Source organism: Saimiri boliviensis, chromosome 6 (genome assembly GCF_048565385.1).
Source record: "Saimiri boliviensis isolate mSaiBol1 chromosome 6, mSaiBol1.pri, whole genome shotgun sequence".
Taxonomy (NCBI): domain Eukaryota; kingdom Metazoa; phylum Chordata; class Mammalia; order Primates; family Cebidae; genus Saimiri; species Saimiri boliviensis.
This window is the reverse complement of record NC_133454.1, coordinates 47362448-47386880: the sequence shown is the minus strand read 5'-3', so window position 1 is coordinate 47386880 and position 24433 is coordinate 47362448. Positions and strand designations below refer to the sequence as shown.

The following is a 24433-nucleotide window of genomic DNA, read 5'->3' as shown; positions in this document are numbered from 1 at the left end:
GGTCTCGAACTGCAAATCTAGCCAATGAAACATGAGGCTCATTTTCAGGGCAGATTTTAGACAATTTTTTTCTTATTCCTAAGAAAAAGCCACAGGAAGAAATGGCCATTCGATTATCTGGATGTGATGCCTGGAGTTGCTGTAGCCGTTTTACTAAAGATACAGCTGAGGTTGGCAGAGTGAGGAGATGCGAAGAACCTGTCTCCTTGACACTGCTGAGTCTCCAATCAACTCTAAAGGCCGCCCCTCCTTTGGATTTCCTGTTACAGGAGATAAGACATTTCTTCATTTCTTAGCCAATTTGAAGCAGGTTTTTATTACTTTTAGCTGAAAGGCTGCTGGATTAGGAAGGATACTGTGACTTAGATTGAAAAGTGAGGTGAATGAATCAGATTCCCTCTTTTGGGAAAATGAGAGACAAAGAGGGAAGCTGCCAGAAGCTGTGTGGAAATGAGCTGAAAGAGCATATAAAAACGGAGAACACATATGAGCCCCTGTAAACGGAATAAGCAGACGGAGGAAGCCAGCTGGGACAATGAAGAGGGATAGAAAGATGTGTCTCAAGAAGCAGAGAGGCCATTAGAAAGAGCAACATTACTCCTTTGAGAAAAAAGGTATCTTTTAACTTTGTAGTTCCCACAAAGCCTGGCTAAGCTGCACTTCTTATCCTTGAATTACCAGGAGACATCTCCGTAGCCTTACACTGTATTTCCCTTCACAAGAGTTGGGTTGAATATTTGTTCTCCTACTTAACAAGCCATGTCTAGAACATGGGAAGCAGATAAAAAGGCAAAAGTCAAATCAGACTAACATTGCAAATTAAAAGAGGCCAACAATAACAGATGAGAGACTAAAATTGCAAAATTAAAAGACACCAACAATACAGACGAGAGGCTAAAGAATGGCTCCAATGATAGTAAAGCTGAATAAAGAAGACTATGAAAGTAAATACAAATGAAAAAATGATCATGTAATTAGTATCACACAAACTGGCCATTAAAAGACAACAAATCACGTAAGTGTCAAAGATGTTCCACAGATAGTATTAATAAAAAGGTATCTGGATCAAGCATTTGATTTTCAAATCCTTTCCTGACACGTTAACCTTTCATTGATTCTCATGTTTTTGAAAAAGAATGCCGGGGCTTTGCATTTTCTTCCTGTAATTTCTCTCCCATTTGGTGCCTCTTTCCTCTACAACCTCCTCTCCAGTTGAGTTCTATTGCTACCGCCTCATATTAGTACTGATTACATTTCACTTGGGTTACTGTAGTACTTGTTAAAGTAATTACTATGGCTCTAGTATCTCCTTTTTTTTTTTTTTTTTTTTGTAACAAGGTCTCACTCTGTCGCCCAAGCTGGAGTGCAGTTGGCGTGGTCATGGCTCACTGCAGCCTTAATCACCGGGCTCAGGTGATTCTCCTACCTCAGCCTCTGAGTAGCTAGGACTACAGGCATATGCCACCATGCTTAGCTAATTCTTATATTTTTTGTAGAGACAGGGTTTTGCCATGTTGCCCAGGCTAGTCTCGAACTCCTAGGCTCAAGTGGTCTGCCTGCCTTGTCTTCCCAAAGGGCTGGGATTCCAGGTGTGAGCCATTGCACTTGGCCATATCTCTCAATTCGAATACAAATTAATACTTCTACGCTGGGCACGGTGGCTCATACCTGTAATCCCAGCACTTTGAAAGGCCAAGGCAGGTGGATCATGAACTCAGCAGTTTGAAACCACCTGGCCAATATGGTGAAACCCTGTCTCTACTAAAAATATAAAAATGAGCCAGGTGTGGTGGCACACAGCTGTAGTCCCAGCTACTCGGGAGACTGAGGCAGAAGAATCACTTGAACTTGGGAGGTGGAGGTTGCAGTAAGCCGAGACTGTGCCACTGCACTCCAGCCTTCGGGACAGAGCGAGACTCCGTTTCAAAAAAAAAATCTTTCTTAATAGCTCTTCCATGCCTATGGAATTACTGAAGTACACTCTTTAGCCTAGTTAGTTTACCGAACCTGCATGATGTATAGTTTCAGCCCATTTTATTCCCTTACTCTCTCCTCCTCCTATCTACCTTTCCTCTCCCATTTGCTCTAGTCAACTTGAACTGCTTTGCTCTCATATAAACCTCATAAATTTCTGTACTCTAGAGCTCATGCTTACTTTCATCTGAAACTTACCTCGCCCACCACCTACCCAATTTTCTTCCATCTTTGTAGAAAACAAATATCTATTACTTTTACTCTGGCCAGGCATGGTGACTCACATCTGTATTCCCAGCACTTTGGGAGGCCAGGGCAGGCAGATCACTTGAAGCCAGGAGCTCAAGACCAGCCTGGGCAAAATAATGAGACCCAGCTCTACAAAAAATATAAAAATTAGCCAGGCATGGTGACATGTGCCTATAGTCCCAGCTACTCTGGAGGCCGGGGTGGGAGGGTCACTTGAGTCTGGGAGGTTGGGGCTGCAGTGAGCCATGACTGCACCACTGCACTGCAGCCTGGGCAAAAGAGTGAGACCCTATCTCAAACAAAACCAAACCAAACCCAAAAAGACCCTCGGTATATTCTAATTAATAAAATCAGCATATGAATGGATCAGAGTAAACATATACAAAATCACCTCAAGGACTACAAAGTCAGCAACATTTACCAAAACAGAAAAAACATGCAAGCAAAATGAGAGTTTATCAGCAAGGGCAGTGATAATCCAAGTCCTATCCAAAAATACCAGTCAGGCACACTACATACTTTCAATCGTCCTTCAAGTTCCAACTCAAATGCCAGCTCATTTTTTAAAATCCTGCCTTGTACTTTAAGCTTGTTATATAAATACATCTCATTTATTCAAAATAATTGAAAGTAAAAAAACACATCTTATACAAGCAGTAGTCCATAGCACTAAGAATAACAGCTTACAAGTAATAGATGCCCAATAAATATTTGCATATATTTATTCTTAGGCTATTGGAAAACAAAGAGGACCCTCAGGTTTCTTTCCATTTCTATCTTCAGATTAAAATAATAGAAAACACCTTTTAAAAAGTTTCTATTTATCTCTCAAGGGGAATTTAAGTTAGTAAACATCCAGTTTAGAGTATAAGGACACAAAATGGGTGATGATATTACATTAAGGGAGAAATAGAAGTTTCTAGGGAAAAATTAAATCAGAAAATTAAATGAGAATTGGGCAACTAGCTTACTAGCAACTCAGGTCAGAATTCCATAGCGTAATTTTTAAATTTTATTTGAAATGCCAAAAATCACCAGCAGTAAATAACATACAACATATAACAAAATTTCAGATCAGACATTTCAGAAACATTAAGAAATGCATTTCAGAAACAAGCTGAATGGGTTATTTTGCATTATGAATGGCTTGTCCCTGTTTCTTTCCATTAACCTCAATGAGTTTCTCTAAAAACATTCAAGAAATGATGAAAACTATGTTAGTTATCCTCATGGAATGTTAAAATTGGTGAGCTGTACAGAGGGAGAATGGGTAACAAAGTGCCTTGAATTCACATAATAACCAGGATGTAAGTGTTCTTATGTTAAGTCCTTAACACCATTTGACTACTGAACAAAATTATCTGCATATAAATGCATTTAGAATGTTGAACCTTCTTGGTAAATTGAAAAACAACTCTCTCTCTCTCTCTCTCCCCGTTGCGCCCCCCCGCCACCCCCCCCAACGCCATACAGTCTTGCTCTGTCTCCCAGGCTGCAGTGCAGTGAGGTGCAATCTCGGCTCACTGCAACCTCTGTCCCCCAGGCTCAAGCAATCCTCCAACCTCAGCCTCCTGAGTAGCTGGGACCACAGGTACACACCACCATACCAGTCTAATTTTTTTATTTTTTATTTTTAGTAGAGACAGATTCTTGCTGCGTTGCCCAGGCTGGTCTCAAACTCTTAAGCTTAAGCAATCTGCCCGCCTTGGCCTCCCAAAGTGCTGGGATTACAGGTGTGAGCCACTGCAACTGGTTCTCTCAATTTCTTAATAAACATTTAAAGAGTATTTACAACATGCTGTGGGGGGACACATTCTGCCATGTAAGTAGAGATACAAACATAAATAAGAAACATTCTTTGCCCCCACAGAGTTCGGTCTAGTACATGAGACAGACCTATAATTTACAGAATTGTAAAATAGCAAGAAAGCATTGAGAGATATGCACAGGCCATTTTAGGAAGGACCACAGAGAAGAGATCTCCACCCAGGAAGCTAAAAAGCCCAGCGCGGCTTCTCATGCCACTGTCTTTCAACAAAATCTATCACTGCTATCATTACCACTGTCAAAGCCTCTGTTAAATACCCCAAAATGTAGCAGATTCTCCACATGGATTTTAAGAAACAGTTAATATAAAACACTGAAATAAAAATTACTGATATTGCCTGACCTACATAAAGTAGTTCGGGATTTCAGATTTTATCAGTAGGTAAGGTAAACAAGAGAAAAACATTTTTTTTCTTTTCTTTCTTTTTTTTTTTTTTTTTGAGATGGAGCTCTGTTGTCCAGGATGGAGTGCAGTGGTGCAATCTCGGCTCACTGTAACCTCCGCCTCCTGGGTTCAAGCAATTCTCCCACCTTAGCCTCCTGAGTAGCTGGGATTACAGGTGTGCACCACCACACCCAGCTAATTTTTGCATTTTTAGTAGAGAAGAGGTTTCACCATGTTGGCCAGGCTGGTCTTGAACTCCTGACCTCAAATGATCCACCTGCCTTGGCCTCCCAAGGTTCTGGGATTACACGTGTGAGCCACCGTGCTGGGCCAGAGAAAAACACTTTTTAATGTATATATTTAAGTGAAAAATTTAAAAATTTATATATTTATTTGAAGAATCTACCGATAAACTGCTGCACTGTAGAATAATGCTTTAAATATTTGGATTAAATTTTGTCAAAGGAATGACTGTAATGTATTCTGAAATAAGTTTCATACTCATAATCATCTACTGAAGTGTCTCCATTTCAAGTGAAAAACAAAACTAATCCCTACCTGGGGAGGAAAATTTCACTTCATGTAAAACACAGTCACATTCTCCATGAAGCTTCTGTACAATACTCCAAAAGTGTGAAGCTGATGGTGTACAGATTCTTAATAAGACACAACAGATGGGCATGGTTAGTGAAACATGGTTAAGACTGAGGAGAAGAGGCAGTTGATGACAAGCAGAAAAATGCACAATTCTCACTCGTATTTAGGTGTGGGAAACCAATTTAAAAGCTACTTGAGATGCTTATCTCAGAATTGTAGAACAACACTTCGAAAAGTTGTTTTATACTGATTAAACAAAGCACAATATTAAAAGAACTTACCTTTGTTTTAAGTAACTCATAATTTGGTTTTTACACAGATAGAACTATAAACAGCATACAAGTGACAATATCACACAACTGAGTCAAGAAATAAGAAAAAGGTTTTGGCAAACAGGATCTATATTGGCCAAACGATCTGACAATGGCCAAATACTGCTCTCATTACTGAATAATAATGACTCAGGTCTTGAAGCAGTCTACACTGCAAAGATTAAAAACCTACAGCATAGAAGATAATATAGCAATCAGAGATTTCAACAAGCAAATAAAACGTCTGGCAGAGAAAAGGATATCGGATACTCTGACATCGGGTTTTTGCTTTTTATGGTTTTTCCATGAAGATTCACCCAACCATTGGAGGTTTGAGAGTTTTCCCTCCCCTTCAGATGCACTTATTTTGTATTAAAAAGTGGAAATAAAATAATAGAAATTCCTTTAGGAGGGAATAAGATCATTGTTAAAGAGCAGAAAAATATTTACTAATATATACTATACTATAATCATGTTTTTCCTAAAAAACTTCTATATTTGCTTTCCTCACAGTCTTCTGATTCAAATTCTTAACAATGGATACCATCTTGAAATTGACTTTCGAATTTTAAAACACACATGGCAAGTGTCAAAGAGTGGTCAATAAAATAGAACAAAGCAAAGTAAAATAAAAGATGTGTTTAAACTGTATAGATAACTCATAAAATGTAGATAACATGGAAGGGAAGGGAAGATAGATCTGAGAAGGGAAAAAGCGAAGTCACACCACAGAGACCTCCCAGCTTGCCCCAGGGCAATCCTAAAATTATGGGTGGAACATTTTGGTATTGGCACTGAAAATGGATGGAGTCTACTTCCGATAAGATTCTTTGGCATAAATCTCCATCCTGCATGCCATAACTGACTATTTTTCACTGTTTCATGTTCTTAGAAAGCTTCTTTTCAAGGCAATAGGCATATTCATATCTGTACCTAATCTGATCTCCATCCTGTGAGGAAGACATGCCTTTATTAAAACTCATTTTTAGGAATCTCTCTCTGAAGTAGTCCTCTTTCCTATGAAAATAACAATTCCCTTTAATTCTCTTTCTCACTGCCTATCTTGTTGGATCTTCTCTTTTCTTGCCTTCTATTAGAACAATTCTGGTGCCAGGAAAGGGCAGTTGGTGCCAAAGGTGAAGGTCAAGTTACTGAGCATTTCTGAGCTTAGAAGGAAGGATAAAAGGTTGCTTTTCTCCATCTGTGGTACCCAGAACAGTTCCATAAATGACAGCAATCAAATTCAAGTCTGAAGTTGTTTCTATAATGTATACTATGACTAAAGAATCTCCAACTAAATTGTCTTTTCATAATCAAAGTAATAATGTCTTTTCCCTTTACTCCTACTGTTGGATGGCTTCCTCTCAGTCCTGGTCTTGGGGTGGCCCTCCTGGTTGAAGGGAAGGGTAGTTGGCCTAACTTGACCCTCAACCCTGGTAGTGCAGTGGTTCTCACACTTTGGCATCCATAAGAATCACCTTGAAAAGCTTGTTAAAAATGCAGTGCCCTGGATCCTAGATTCAGAAGGTCTGGTATGAGACCTAGGAATCTTTTAATATAGTTACCCACTATAATTTTAAGGTTTGTGGTCTACAAAATATACTCTGAGAAACAATATTATAATGGTTAAGAACATGAGTTTTTAAAACAAAGACTCACCTGCCTTTGATTTAATCAATACTACCTCTTCTACTTATTAACTGTGTCAATATGAGCAAATTCATTTTACCAATTTGAGTCTACCTTTCCTCATCTATATGAAGATAATGATAACACATCCACCTATGTGATGGTTAAATGAGAAAAGACATACAAGGTGATTGATTGGTAGAGTACTTCCCACATGGTAATTATTCAATAAATGTTTTCATCGAGTTATTGTATTTAACATTATTACCAGTATTTTCAAAAGTACCTTTTCTAATCAAGGCCTTCTGAATCTAGTTGGTTCTGTTTCTTCAAGAACTTACATTAATTAGATGCCTGGCTACATGAATTCAAGTTACTCTTATTCACATCTAAGTGATCCATGTTTTCCATAATAACTTGCTCAAAATTGGAGTGGTATATCAAAAGGAAGCCTCAAGATGATATTAATGACATACCATTTCTCACCAGGTTTCTCGGCAAAACTGCAAACTGGGAGATTAGATTTCACTGTTCTACCAATTTCTGTCGTTCCATCCATTCCATAATCCCCACATACGAGTGTCCCAACTGACTGAAAAAATGGCTAAAAACTCAGAAGTAATTAATTTTGGTCATAATTCTTTCGTTGCCAATTTCCCATAGATTTAATGTAACTAATGACAAGATTTAAAGTTCTTTGTGCTTTTTGTTACCTCAGGATTGATTATACTGTTTCATATTTGTGTATGTGTGTGTGTGTGTGTGTGTGTGTGTGTATATATAGATGTATATGTAATAGTTATCTTTTTTATTTCTGTATTTTTACACAGTGAATATTCAATAATTTTGACAAATTTTTTAAAGAAACTGTGTTTAGGTAGGATCTCAGAGGCACCAATGTATTATCTTCAATCATATGAAATTATGTGAGATAAATATTTATACGAAGAATAGGCTCCTTATTACAGCTGCTAATTACTCTTATGTAGCATTCATGTAAAGCTTTTGGATTAGCAAATGACTTCCATTGAAATTACCAGCTCAGCAAGAAGAAAGTTACCGAGCCTGTAAAGTCCTCCTGGCTGGGATAATGTATTTGCCACTGATAAATAGCAACATATGCTAAAATAGCAACATATGCTGTAGCAAAATAATTAAAATGAAGTTCTTGCCATAGTGTAGGTATTCAACGCATGTATGATAAATGAATGAATGAATGAACAAACAATGGTTACCTATATACACATCAAGTATAAACACATTATTATTAGGTTCTGGGATACACATATAGGATGTGCAGGTTTGTTACATAGGTAAATGTGTGCCATGGTGGTTTGCTGCATCTTTCAACTCATCACCTAGGTATTAAGCCCTGCATGGATTAGCTATTTATCCTGATGTTCTCCCTCCCATCACTTTCCCTGACAGGTGCCAGTGTGTGTGGTTCCCCTCCCTGTGTCCATGTGTTCTCATTGTTTCGCTCCCTCTTATAAGTGAGAACATGTGGTGTTTGGTTTTCTGTTCTGGCATGAGTTTGCCAAGTATAATGGCTTCCAGCTCCATCCATGTCCCTGCAAAGGACATGATCTCATTCCTTGTAATGGCTGTAAAGTATTCCATGTACCATATTTTCTTTATCCAGTCTATCATAGATAGGCATTTGGGTTGAGTCCATATCTTTGTAAGCATATTATTTTATCTTAAAAAAACCACACAACTAAAGATAAGCAATTTTCCTAATAAAACTTACAGCCTACCTAATCCCTACAGGTTGCTACACTAATAACTGAAATTTAAATTACTTTTAGTTAATTTTAACTTGGTAAATTAAAGAACAATCTTCCTTTTATAAGATATGTGAACTATTAAACATTTCAGTAAAGAATATGTAGCTTGAGGCAACTTAATATATAACTCTAACTTGAAGTCAGATGTGCTCTTAAAAGACAAAGAGGGCCACTAAAAGTGGTAAAACCATTTTTATTTTCATGTATAAAATCAAAAGATATAAAATACTGCTTTTCCTCTATGTTGAAATTAAACAAAATAGTACTATTTCTAGAAAACTCATGCCTACCAAGACCAACTGTATCTTTAGGACTTTGAGTAAACATAAAAGTAGACCTCAGTTTGGTTTTAGCTCTATTGAATACAACTTTGCTTCACAAGCCTATGACTTTCCTTTATCTTACCTAACTTTATGAAAATCATGTTTCCTATTTTAAACATAGAGTAACTTGGAAAAAACAAGCAATATAATCAATTCAAAGGATTTATATTTTGCTGTCTGAATTATGAGAGGTATGAATAGCAAAAAACTGGAGGTTGAGAATGGCTGTTTAAGAAAATCAAAAAATGTTTATAATATTTTTAGATATTGATACCTAAACTAATAATTATGTCAAAGATTTTATAACTCTAGAGCATCATATCATTACAATTTCTGCATTGAGTGCACAATAAATACTTTTTAAATGATAGGCAAAGAAGGATTTGTGCTTTTTAGGGGAGTTATTGTCCTAAGGGTTTTTTTTCTGACTGACTTTTAATGTAGAGGTTGAAATTCTCTCTAAAGCTTTCAAAAATAGCAAGTAGAATATATACCTACCAGTAATTATATTTATGTTTTCCTATAACAATCAGAGATTTTCTTCCATTTTTTCAGAAAGTTCAAAATGCAGATGGCTTAACCAAGTCATGAGTTGAAATCTAGTTGCTCAGAAAAGCCAAAGGAAAAGATAATTGCCAAAGCTAAGATTTAAAATGTATCTAAATTAAGGATATTGAGCTGTATTTTAGTTGTTTAGCATATATGTACACCTACTAATCCAATGTTTTAGGGGAGAAAGATCTACATAATCACAATGAAACAATAAAGCTTTCAGGACAAATGAACTGTTTGTAGTTAATGCTGAGAAGATACTACTAAGTTTGCATATACCTCGAATTTATGTTAATTAGTAGGCCACTAAAGGATTTTTCTGCCTCTTTTTATTCCCTAGGTCAACTTCTGGATATGCAAATACTTACGAAAGCTCCTAGCACAATTAATTTTTTTTTAATTAAAGCTATTCTGGAGAAAAGATCTTGTTATGAGAAAGCGATGTTGAAAAAAGTATTTGCAGTATCTTCCTTCTATACTCCCACCACTATCATGACACCACTACCACCTATGCCATTGAAAAGACTCTGTATTAGCACAATAACAAAAGTACCTACTTACATCTGCATTGTATGTTACCATTTATAGAATACTCTCTCATACATTATCTTGCTTAATCCTCATGAATGAATGAATGTTCATTCCTTGTTAGGTTACCACAGCAAGCATTATTAGCCCCAAGTAGATAATATAACTACCCAAGTACATAATACAGCTGAATAATTACACGAGTCTCCTGGTACCTAATGAGTGACTTTTCCACTACCGTAGTATAAACTTTATACTAAATTAAGTACTATAAGTACTATATTCAAATACCTTCCTGTGGTTACCTTCATATGTAATAAGATGTTACCTAATTTGGAGAAAATAATTTATCATGTACTTGCAGTAACAATATATTATTTTAGGACACAGTGGTTACCAACTAAAGTATACAGTGTTTGATTAGCAGAGTCAAAGTCAGAGTATAGACAGATATATGGAACATGTGCAAGAATGAACACAGTGCAAGAACTCACAGGTGGAGAGACAAATGCACAGAAAAAAGACTGAAACTATCTAACACTATCTATCTTAATCAGCTACAGTATGCTGAAATATAAGGGGCACTAGAATACTTAAATGATAAGCTACATAACAATTATAAAATACGTGTAGCCTGACAGAATTTAGGAAAGGTAAAAAGTATTCATTTTGCTGAACTAACAATTCAAGAACACACTGAGCAGACCATAATTGGTAGGGAAACATATACTGCAGCAATAAGACACCCTTGCCATAGTCTCCTCTCACTGTATCTTCACCGAAAGATGTACATGCTAACATGTCTCTAAGCTGAACTGTAAAGGTGCCTCATTTTTGTTCCAGATGGAAATATAGTACTTATTTTTTTCCAGTAGGAAAAACAGTATACACTCATTGTGAAAAAGTTTAAAACACAGGAACAAACACACAAAGTACAAATGAAATTCCCCATAATCCCACTCCATAGACACAACCACTATACAGCTTGATTTCTATTTTCTAAACTTTTTTGTCTGTGAAAATATGTATGTATAATCAAATATAAATATTTCGTGTATAAATATATTTACAGTACATAAATATATCAATAGGAGCCCATATTATATGCTACGGTCTTGTTTGTGTTTCCCCAAAATTAATACACTGAAATCTAATCCTCAATGTGATATATCAGGAGGTGGGGCCTTTGGGAGGTGATTAGGTCATGAGGGCATTGTTCAGGATTAGTGCCCATATAAAAGAGACCCAAGAGAGCTAACTTGTCCATTCACTGTGTAAGGATGCAGTGAGAAGGTGCCATCTGAGAAAGCAGGTTCTTACCAGACACCATTGGCATCTTGATCCAGGACTTACCAGCCTCCAAACTATGAGAAATAAATTTCTGTTGTTTATAAGTTACCCAGTCTAAGTCATTTTATTATAGCAGCTCAAGAGAACTAAGGCATTATAATAAACTGCTTTAACTATTAAATAGTAATAATACATTAAAAAACCCAAGTGAAATCATACCATGCATAGTATTCTACAACTTGCTATGTTTTAAAATCTCTTATTTATTTATTTTCATTTTTTGTTTCTTTCTTTTTTCTTTTTTTGACTGCAAGCTCATCCTCAAACAACTTATTTTTTTACATTACAGATTCCCTAATTCCAAGGGTAATTCTTTTCCCAGCTGCACTGGATTTAGAAAGAGAAGTTTCATTTACTATATGATACAAATAGAATACATCATTTTTGAGACTCTAGACTTATTTTCATGTATAAATACAAAAAAAAAAAGAAGTTAAAAAACCATCTTCATTACAAAAAAGGAGGTTTTGTTTTTTTGTTTATTTTTTGAGATGGGGTCTCCCTCTGTCACCCAGGCTAGAGTGCAGTGGTGTGATCATGGCCACGGCAGCCTCAACGTCAACATGCCTGGCTTATTTTTTGTAGATACAGGGTTTTGTCATGTTGCCCAGTCTGGAAAAAAGGAGTATTTTAACTAACTGTATCTAAATCTAGTACTCAAATGAAAAAATCTGATTGATGACTTAATTTGTCATATTTCTGGAAGGGAATCTGTAACAAAAGCTTTGGCCAGGCAATCTCATTTCTAGTCCTTTATCTTAAAGAAATAATTAAGAAATATTTAGTCTCAAGGCTATTCATGGTAATACTGTTTACAATAGTGAAAAAACTGGAAATAATCTAAATGTCCACCAACAAAGAATTGGTTAAATACACTATGGCATGTTTAATTGATGGACTACTACACAGTTTAAAAAATAATTTTATAGGAATATATTAATTGATTTGAAATATTTTTATATTAAGTGAAGATACAGGGTTACAAAACCATACTTATATTTTTAAAATAGTTAAACATGTAGCTACTCCCAAGCCATTTTACTCCCAGTATTTAACCAAGAGAAAAGAAATCGTATGTTTATAAATGGATTTGTATATGAATATTTACAGCAACTTTATTTGTAATAGCCAGAAACTGGAAACAACTAAAATATTCACCAACGGGTGAATGGATAAACAAATTGTGGCATATGCACACAAGAGAAAACAACTCAGCAATAAAAATGAACTACACATACAAGCAACATCATGGATGAATCTCAAAAAGTTATGCTGAATGAAAGAAACCGGACAAAACTAAGAGTATACACTATGTTACTCTACTTCTGTTAAATTCTAAAATATACAAGCTAATTTATACACAGCTCTAGTGACAGAAAGCAGATCAGTGGCTGCTTGCGGGTGAGGGGATAAGAAGGAGCAGGCAAGAGGGAAAGATTAAAAAGGGACATGAGGAAACTTAGGGGTGGTGGACACATTCATTGCCTTGATTGTGGTGATGGTTTCATGGGTTAATACATATTCCAAAACTGTTCAAGTTGAATACTTATTTAATTTATTTACTTATTTTGAAAGGAGTTTTACTCTTGTTGTCCAGGCTGGAGTGCAATGGCGCAATCTCGGCTCCCTGCAACCTCTGCCTCCTGAGTTCAAGTAATTCTCCTGCCTCAGCCTCCCAAGTTGCTGAGACCACAGGCATGTGCCACCACACCTAGCTGATTTTGTATTTTTAGTAGAGACGGGATTTCACCATATTGATCAGCCTAGTCACAAACTCTTGACCTCAGGTAATCCACCCACCTTGGCCTCCCAAAATGCTGGGATTATAGGAGTGAGCCATTGTACCTGGCCATGCTGAATACTTTAAATTATAGTTTATTGCATATCAATCATACCTCAATAAAGCTGTAAAATACATACTGACACTTATGCAGCGCACATACACAAAAACTATACTTATGCTATCATCCCACTGCTTTTGTTTGAAATATAAAACAAATGAAAGTGTCTAAAACATAAATGTGCAGTTTAGTGAATTATTTTAAATACGTATATAACCATCATGCAGGTCAAGAAATAAAAAATTACTAGCACTCCAGAAACACCTTCCCTATACTTCCATTCCTAATCACAACTTCCTCCCTCTCATCCTGCACAGGGAACCGTATTCTCACTTTATGGTAGTTGCTTCCTTGTTATTTTTTTATTTTTTATTTTTTTCAGATGGAGTCTCGCTCTTGTTGCCCAGGCTAGAGTGCAATGGTGCGATCTCAGCTCACTGCAACCTCTGCCTCCTGGGTTCAAGTGATTCTCCTGCCTCAGCCTCCTGAGTAGCTAGGATTACAGGCATGCACCACCAGGCCCCGCTAATTTTGTATTTTTGGTAGAGACAGGGTTTCTCCATGTTGGTCAGACTGGTCTCGAACTCCCGACCTCATGTGATCTGCCCACCTCAGCCTCCCAAAGTGCTAGGATTACAGGGTGAGCCACAGTGCCTGGCCTGTTTTTTGTTTTTTAAAAGTAATTTTTAAAAGTACGTAGTCTTAAATAATACACCTTAATTTTGGATTTTACAAACATACAAGGTGCTCTTCTATGTTTGCTTTCTTTCCCTCGACAATGTATTTATGAGTCATTCCCACTGACTGTAGTACACTGGCTTTGTTGCTGTACTGTATGACTATACTACAATGTATTTATCCATTCTACTGTTGGTGGACATTTTTTTGTTTCTAGTTTTGAACTATTAAAAATAACACTGCTGTGAATGTTCTTTTAAGTGCATCCTGGCTTATATGTACATGAAATAGAGTAAAACTGCAGGGTCATGGGATATATTTGCTTTTCATTTTACTTAATACTTTATATGCCACCAGCAGTATATAAGAGTTCCTGTTGCTCCATATCCATGTATTCTCTTCACAGCACTTGTTGCTACCTGAAATTTTCTTGCTTATGTTAACTTGTTTAACATCTTCCCTCAGTCTCGATTATACTTCCATGAGAGCTGGGACTTGGTCTAACTTGTCCCCTGGCTTTACTCTTTGCACAAAGAACAGTGACCGAAACAATGCTTGACACTCGACAGGCTTTGAACAAGTATTTGTTGAATTACTAAATGAGTAAATGAAAATCCCAGCCATTAGTAACTTCAGCCAGGAGTGCATTAGAAGGACAACCGGCCTTTCTCAGTGACTCAAAAAAATGCTTATATGTTATGTAATAAAAAATGGTTACATAATAACTTATATATGAGATTCCAACTATGGAAACATACATATGTTTATACACACACACACACACACACACACACACACACACACACACACACAGAGTAAGAATAAAAAGCTTTTAAGTGTTAGTTTAAAAACCTGCAAATCAAATTCCTCATACAGTATGGTAGCAAAACTTCATAACAGTTTCTGAGCTTTTTAGTTTTCCTGTTCTTCAGATTCCTTTGTTTTACAGTATGAGATAATACTGTATGTTTAGAATATAAGATGAGAAATAAACTAACAGGTAAGTGTGTAGCAGAGCTTTTTTCATTAAAGCAAATTTGAGTTTTCCAAAACTAGTAATGATGATAAATCTTCAACAGTTGAAAGGCTGAGTGCAGTCACTCAGAAAATGAGATATGTGCTTTGTGGCCAACACATTTGAAGAAAAATGTTCCCTTTGGCTTTGTGGCTTTGTGGCCAACACATCTGAAGAAAAACGTTCCCTCTTTGGCTTTACGCCTTTTGAGGAAAATAAGGGTTCTCTTCCCTCCCTCCCTCCTTCCTTCCCTCTCTCCTTCCCTCCCTCCCTCCCTCCCTCCTTCCTTCCCTCTCTCCTTCCCTCCCTCCCTCCCTCTCTCCTTCCTTCCCTCTTTCCTTCCCTCCCTCCCTCCCTCCTTCTTCCTTCCCTCCCTCCTTCCCTCCCTCCTCTCCTTCCCTCCCTCCTCTCCTTCTTCCTTCCTTCCTTCCTCTCTGCCTCCCTCCCTCCCTCCTTTCCTCTCTCTCTCTTTTTCTCTTTCTTTATTGAGACAGGGTTTTACTCTGTCATCCCAACCAAAGTGCAGTGGCACAATCACAGCTCACTGTAACCTCGACCTCCTGGGCTTGAGTGATTCTCCCATCTCAGCCTCGTGAGTAGCAGGGGCTACACATGCACGCCCCCATGCCTGGATAATTATAAAACTCCCAATGAACAGTTTTTTTTTTTTTTTTTTTTTTTTGTGAGACAGAGTCTTACTCTGTCACCCAGGCTTGAGTGCAATGGTGTGATCTTGCTCACTGCAATCTCCGCCTCCCAGGTTCAAGGGATTCTCCTGCCTCAGCCTCCTGAGTAGCTGGAAATACAGGTGCATGCCACCATGCCCAGCTAATTTTTGTATTTTTAGTAGAGATGGCGTTTCGCCATGTTGGCCAGGCTGGTCTTGAACTCCTAAACCCAGTTGATCTGTCAGTCTTGGCCTCCCAAACTGCTGGGATTACAGGTGTGAGACACCGCGCCCAGCTTATACATTTGTAATGATTACCTGTCTACTCTACATTTTAAAGTGCAATAAAGTGGTTTTTTTTTTTTACTGTAAGTTCTGGGATACATGTGCAGAATGTGCAGGTTTGTTAAATAGGTATATGTGTGCCGTGGTGGTTTGCTGCATCTATCAACCTGTCATCTAGGTTTTAAGCCCCGTATGCTTTAGGTATTTGTCCTGATACTCTCCCTCCTCTCGCCCCCAACCCTCTGACAGGCCCTGGTGTATGTTGTTCCCCTCTCTAAAATATAATAAATTTTTAAAGCAAAACAAATCCTACTAATCATTTAGTTACTTAATGCCTAGGATGTTCCAAAGCATTTTATTGGGTGTTGAGGATATAGGAAATGAATAAGAAATAGGCTCAAGAAAATCACAGTGGGTTGAAGAAAGAGACAAAAATCAACAATAATAGTACTTTACAACAGACAAAATCATGAGAGCGAAAGAAAGACCTCTTTTAACTAGAGGACAGATGAGAAGGTTTCACAAATAAAGTGAAATCTGAACTGAGCTATAAAAAAATGAAAAAAATTTTTCCTGGTGAAAACAGGTGAGGGAATTGTAGAGTTGCGACAAGACGACATATATATTTGGTCTTTGTCTCCACTTCCAGACAGAGAGCTTTAAAACCTGTGGGATTCCTAAGTGACAGGAATATCTTTTGTTATTTGTAACAAGCCCCTTTCAACCACACTAGAGTTTATGCTAATGAGGTGAGTCTCTAGATGCTTTAGGATGGACACTGGTTGCTAGAGGAACCAACCATGTGATTAGACAGTTGGTACTTTCAGTTCCACCTCTGGGTGGAACAGGGGATGGAGACTGAGTTAATCATCAATGGCCAATAATTTACTCAATCATGCCTATGTAATGAGATCTCCATAAATAACCTAAGGACAGGTTTTAGAGAGGTTCCAAGTTGTTGAACACATTGAGGTGCTGGGAGGGTAGCATCCCAGAGGCATGGCAGCTCTGTACCTCCCCCACACCTTGCTCTATGTATTTCTTCCATTTAGCTGTTTCTGAATTGTAATCTTTATAACAAACCAGTACATGTAAGTATACTGTTCTTCTAGGTTCTGTGAGCTGTTCTAGCAAATTATAGAACCTGAGTAGAGAGTCATAGGGATTCCTAACTGTAGCCAAGTGGGACAGAAGGTGTGTGTAGCCTGGGGACCTGCTACTTGCAACTGGTCTCTGATACGAGATGAGGGCAGTCTTGTGGGATTGAGCCCTTAAACCTGTCATGTCTGATGCTAGCTCTGGGTAGTTAGTATCAGAATTGAATTGAATCCTAGGACACTCAGTTGGTACTGGAAAATTGGTTGGTGTGGAGTGAACCCCTCTACCCCTGCATTTGGTGTCAGAAGTTCTGGGAGTGAAAAACCGTTCAGAAGGGTGATGGCAAAAATATAGGAAAACATGGAGCATTCTAAGAACAGGGGACCAACCAAACTGACCTAGCAAAGGGAAAGAAGAGATTAACATTTACTAAGTCTGGTACTATGGTACCAGAAATTTTACTTTACCTTATTCATTCCATACATTAGCTATTTTACAAATGAGAATGTGAGACTCAGGAAAGTTAAGCAACTCTTCCAAAGTTACTTATTCACACAGTTAAATAATGGCTAAGATGAGACAAAGATCCCAGTCTGATTCGAGAGCCCACTGTCACTCATACAGTACATATAGGGAACAGGAAATGAAATTGTAATAAAAAGGCTAGGTCTACACTATAATAGATCTTAAGTGCCAAAGAAGTTGGTAGGCAAGGAGAAAATGCAAAAGATTTTTAAGAAATGAAGTAAAAAATCTGTGCACAGGAAAGACTGATAAGGGAAATACAGAAGCAAGAGACCACTTGGGATCCTAATCATGAGCTGGAAATGAATTAATGAGGGACTAAATTAGGGTTAAGGCAATGAAAATATACAGTAAACAAAAGCAGAAAATGGAAACAAAAGCAGAAAATATAAAGTAAACAAAAGCAGAAAATAAAAAGATATTTGAAAGAAAAATTTGTAAGACTAAGCAACTAATTAAATACAAAAAAGAATGAGTCCAAGGTAATTCAGGGGTAGAAGAAGAATGAATGGTCAAACTGCTAACAGAATTTTAAAAACAGGAAAAGCTAATGTAGAGGAGGAGAAGAAGGTAATGTGCTCAGTTTGTAATTTTCTTTTCAACAAGTCAGAAAGCAAGGACCTGGAATTTAGGGAAAGGTAAAGGCTCAGGTTAAGGATTTGAGGTTCATCTGCCTAGAGGCCTGAAGGCTTGGGAGTACAGAGCTCAGTGAGGGAATGCATAGAACTCCTTCTCTTGCAGGACAGGAAAATCAGATAGACAATGGTCTCAAAGGTGGGAAAAGGAAACAGTTACAAAAGGGAATTTCCAAGAAAAAAAGAGAGTGGTTGCTAAGAGTCAAGTTGCTGCAGTGAATTTAAAGAGAATGAAGACTAAAAAGAAGCACGTAAATTTCCCCATTAGTTCACTGATGACTTCACCAGATGCTATATTGTCACCGAGTTTGTAACTCTATGCCTACAAATATTATCTTTGCTGGTTAATCATAGCCTATTTCTTCTGACCTTCTAAAGAACTTGTCTCAAAGTTTCCAGTAGCACTTATAACATAGCACAGTATAGCATAGTTCTAAGTGTTTTTAATTCTCCCTTAGATAGTACCCTCCTCCTCAAATACCAAGACAGGAAACCCAGTAATTACTTCTTGAACGAAGGGCCAATGGTTCACAATGGGATAAAGTAACAAAGAGAAAATATTATGCTATTTAATGTTTAGTTTTCCAGCAGCAATGCTGGATATTTACATTTTAAGAACCCCCAATATTTAATGAAAAGCAAATCTATTTTTAAATGGTTGTGCATAGGCAGGGCAAAAGAGATTATTCTGCCTGTTTCAAGACAGCAGACTAGGAACCAGCTAGTTTTCTCTTCTACATTAATTCCTGGAAATGAAAGAAAATTAATTAATTAATGGTCACACAAGAACAAAAGGAACTGATGGACTAGCAACTGGGAATATTTTGTGATTTACAACAGACTAAATCAAACTAAAGAGGAAAATCACAAGCTAAGATATACAGACACAAAATACAGCAATAGTAGTTCTGTGCCCAAAGTGTTCCATGCCCAGTGGTGGAATATTGGAAGAGGAAAGGGCTAAAGGACAGTCAACAGTCTTATTAGTTGGAATACCACAGAGGGTGTAGTCAAGTCAGATCAGTCCATGTTCACATCCTGTAGCATACACCTTGGGCAGTAACAGAGGGTATACAACACCTAAAGAGAGTCTTAAATCTTAGAGACAGGGCAGTGTCCTAGGTGGTTGGGGGAAAAAAAGGAAGCATTCATTCCTAGTAGATCAGTCTACGGGATATCTAGCCCAGAAATACTTTCTACACCCTCCTCTACTTTCACTGAAAAATCCCAAGTGAAAACTCCCATGGCGGGTTTTAGTCCCCTTCCTAAGCAGGCTGCCTACACAGCAAGCAGGAGAGAGTATAACAAGGAATTTCAGCAAGAAAGATGCACATACAATCAAAGAATGAGCAGATGCTTGAGGAATGTAAATCTCATTTAAGGCAGAAAACAAGTTCAGCAAATGAGGTACACATCCAAAGAAACAGGGTTAACATATAATCAGAATAGGATTTGAAAATAAGCATGTTTGATTTATGCTTCTAGCCATGACGTAGCAACAAGAATCAGATTTAACCTTCTTTTAAAACAACCAGGAAAATGGCAAAAATAAAATCAGGTGAGGCTTATGATCGCCTGGCTTTCTGTCTGAAGGCACATTCTGGATTTCTGAGCAGGTACAGGGATCCCAAGCATACCATGGTAATTTTGCTGTGTAAAGGAGACAGAAATTCCAGAAGTCTAAGGTTTCCAGAAGATGTGGGGCAAATTTCTGGAGAAGAGGACTATGCAGGAAAAAAAAAAAGGTTCAGAAATCTGCAAGAGGTGCCATTAAGTCTTTGCTAGATACTAAGAAATATGTGCCTAGCATGAAGTTCTATAAGGTTGGGCAAAGAATGACAAGGTGTTGTGAGCTGAATGGTTCCCAGAGCTCATATAGGTCTGCAGACCACTTAAATTTCTACCAGCCAAAGTGGAGACTGTTTACTGATCATTCAAGGCATTCAATAGAGACCTCAGAAGGATCATAACTAGCACAGGGCTTTTCCAACCCCAACACTAACAAAACTTGAAAAGATCAAACCGAACTATAAGTAACTTAACTGTCCACCAAACACTGTTTCAGGAAGATAACAAAATCCAGAGACTTGGCAATGTAAAGCTCATAATGCTAGCTCATCCAAAAAAACAACCACCAACAAAACAAATTAAACATACCAAGAAGCAGGAAAATGTCACCTATAACCATGAGAAAGACAATAGAAACAGACCTAGAAATTATAGAGATTATGGAAGTACCAGATGATGTTAAAGTAGTTATTACAGCTATGTTTAAGTATTTAAAGAAAAAAATATTATAAGAAAAAAGGAACATCTAGAGATAAAAAAATATGTTTAATATCTTCCCAGAGATAAGAGACTATATCACATATATTTTACAGAACAGAATAGGAAACAGAAAAAAGAAGCAACTAAAGAACTTGGAAACAAACAAGCAAAAAAAACCCTTACTGTTGAAATATCAACTCAACTGACTTGAGAAACTTGAAGTCTCAGCAACAGAAAATGCTTTGAATCAATAATATTTACATAGTAGAACGCCCCAAAGATTCAGGAACTGATAGCACAAAAAACTGGAAGTTGGTGTAAAATGAAGCTAAAGTAAGGATGATCTGGTGAAGATGGTTTAAGAAGTAATTCAATCCCCAGATCTCCTCTCTTCATTTTATACACTGGGTGAGTGCCCTGACTTCTACCCCAGTAGAAATCTAGAGGCTTGTCCTTTTGAGGAGAGACTAAAATGAAGGGTCTCCAGACCTAAAAACCCTAGGTGCAGTTGAGGAGAGAGATGCCATATTGAAAACGGAAAGATTAAGTAAACATGCACACCAGATACTGACATGCCTTAGCATTCTTCATCCATAAGGCCAAAACTATAGCAACCAGGCTTTTACCTTATGGGCAGAAGACAAAGAATCTTCTCCCGGTAATCCATCAACTCAAGTGTAAAGATACAAACACTGGAAATATCCAATATAAGAACACAGTCAGATCACCCTAGCAGTGAAAAATCCCTTCCACTGGCTCAGTTTCCGGTTACCTTCTTGGTTCCCTGCTATTAAATAGGAATTGATGAACAAATATATGCAGTAATCACCTAAATAAACTCTAACACAAAATATGTACATGAAAACAAACATACCAATAGGAAAAGACAACTCAACATAGAGGAGAAAGAAAGAATATACAAAGAAATGAAATACAAATGAAATAAAAAGACTATACAAATAAATGAAAATACAACAAAATTATTGTTGCTTTGAGAGACGTTTAAGAGAGATGTTATATGCTGGGTGCAGTGGTTCATGCGTGTAATATCAGTACTTTGGGAGGCTGAGGTGAGTGGATTGCCTGAGGTCAGGAGTTCGAGACCAGCCTGGCGAACATGGTAAAACCCTGTCTTTACTGAAAGTACAAAAAAATTAGCTAGGTGTGGTGGTATACACTTGCAAACCTAGCTACTGGGGAGGCTGAGGCAGGAGAATCGCTAGAACCCAGGAGGCAGAGGTTGCAGTGAGCTGAGATTGCGCCACTGCACTCCAGCCTGGGAGACACTGTCTCAAAAAAAAAAAAAAAAAGATATTATAAAATGATCATATAAGATAAGGGTGTTATTTCATGGCACATGTTTACCTATGTAACAAATCTGTACATCCTGTACATGTACCCTTGAACGTAAAGCCTTTAGGCAATACATTTTAGAGCAAAATAAAAAACAAAAAAAGTAAAATGCTTAAACAGTTGAAAAAAAGGATGAATGTTATTTTAAAAGAAATAACTAGGGAACAAAATAAAGTCATAGATATTTAAATGTGACAGCAAAATGAAGGTTGAAAGATAAAGTTTATGAAATCCTCCAGGAAGCAGAACAAGACAAAGAAACCTGGTAAATAGGAAAACAACAAAAGTAAAGTAAAAAAAAGAAAATTAGAAGGCTAGTTCAGAAAGGCCAATATCTGAATAAAAGGCATTGCTGAAAGAGAAGACAGAGAAAAATAGGGGAAAAAATCACTTACTAAGTAACTCAATGCAATTTCCCAGAAACAAAGAACATAAATTTTCAAATTGAAGGCACCCACCTATAGTCCAGCACCACAAACTGAAATAGACCCTACACCAAGGCATATCACTGGAAAATTACAGAATACTGAGGACAAAAAGAAAATCTTATAAGCTTATAGACAGAAAACAATAACTCACAACAAAGGATCAGGAATTGAAACACTAAGTTTTTCAAAAGCAACCCTGGAAATTACAAGACAATGGAACAAATTTTTCATTATTCTAAAAGAAAATTATTTTCAACTTAAAATTCTATTATCAGATAAACTATTATGTATTATGGTAGAGATACAAGATCTCAAGACATGTAAGATCTCAAAATATTTACTTTGTATATCCTTTCTTCAGGTTTTTTTTGACGTATGTATACAAGAGGCTTTCCCTGATCATCTTTGATAAAAGAACAAATCTTTACCCTATCCTGTCCTTCTTATTCCCTTTACCTTCCTTATTTGGCTCTGAAACACTGACATAACACATTTTCTTTTAATCCCATAACTTAAAACACTCTCACTAAAGTATAAGCTCAAAGAAGGCAAAGACGTTGTTAACTGATGACTTCTTAGCACCTAGAACTGTGTCTGACACATAACAGGCCACCAATAAATAATGTATTGCTCTCATAGAAATAAACAAATAGAAATAAACAAATAACTTTGCAAAAGTGGGTAATGGAGCAGTAGCAGTAATTAGACAATTCACATATGAGGATAAAACAAAGGCATTTTCAGAAATACAAGGAAATAAATATAACAGAAATATAAGGTCTTCAGCTATCTCGCTTGGAGACCTCTTTCTGAAAGCAGAAAGACATTCACCAAAGGGGTAAGAAAAGATCCTCCCCTATGTGGACTATGGTTTTTCCCATTTTATTTTAAGTAGGAAATCTACCCCTTTTACCACCGAAATTAGCAGATAAAATCTACCTCTGGTTATCCCCTTTCACAAAGGAAGAATTAGCTTTTTCCAAATTAATCTAACTGAAATTCCTTAAGACAATGATTCACTTAATAGAAATTCATCCTGAAAGAAACAGAAAACTAGGGAACAAATCAAACACAGACTGCCAAAATCCTCACATTAATAGAATTCAGTTGGGTATGGTTATGGCCAAGATCAGAATAGCTGATGCTTCACTCTCTCCCTTCACTGTAGCCTAGCTACAACTGCAGCTGCCAGACATGGGAGCAGCTCACTGCTCACAGTACAGAATGTCAGCTTTGAACCATAACCAACAGCAGGCTGCCAATAACCAGCAGGAGACAGCTGAAATTTAAAATGGAGGTTAACAGGAAAACTGGACTGCATTTCAGAAACTTGTGTATTTTATTAAGGCTTCCTATGTTTGTATTTCCAAACATATTAAGTTTAAAAACAATTTATTTAATCATCTCTGACAGATCCATTCCTTCTTCAAATCTCTGTTGAAAAACTTTATTTCCTCTAATTTACAGACAATTTTTTAGACTTAGAAAGTTGACTGTGAACTCCTCTAGAGCAGTGGTCAAGTTACCTATTTCCCTCCCTCTGTCCTTCCCTTCCCCGCTCCTTCCCTAAATTCCCTCCCTCCCTCCCTCCCTTTCTTCCTTCCTTCCCTCCCTCCCTCCCTCCTCCTCCTTCCTGCTCTTCCTTTTTCTTTCTTTCTTTTAAATTCCCAGCACTAGTCACAGTAAAGCACATGGCACTTACTAAACTCATACACCCCTTTCATTTTTAGAACACATTGAGGTTCAGAAACATTATGTGGCTTACTCAAGGATGTTTATAGTAGAAGTCAATGGCGGAACTAGGACTAGCACACAGAGCTTACTCCTGATTTTTCTTTTAATGTCTGACCCAATTTAAACAAAGGTGGGAGGGAAAGCAATAACAACTTTCTGAATCATGCTGGCTCTTTCATGTAGTTACTAGTCTCTCTGCAAGTTAACTAGAAAGATATAAATAATCCAATTAGATCTGACCTCTTTAAAGATAACTTTATTATACACATCTAACAAAAATTCAAAAGGAAAGATCCTAAATTTTACAGCCAAGCATAGTCTAATTTTATCTGCATGCATTCAACATTTGCATAAGCCTTCTGAAGTACACACCAATTTAATATCTTTCTACACT

General features: G+C 37.2%; 1 protein-coding gene across 1 annotated transcript in view; it reads right to left on the bottom strand.

Moving 5' to 3' along the window:
- Positions 1-24433, bottom strand: part of SIK2 (salt inducible kinase 2) — a 120829-nt gene that overhangs the window by 64325 nt on the left and 32071 nt on the right. The gene's annotated exons all lie outside the window — the stretch shown is intronic.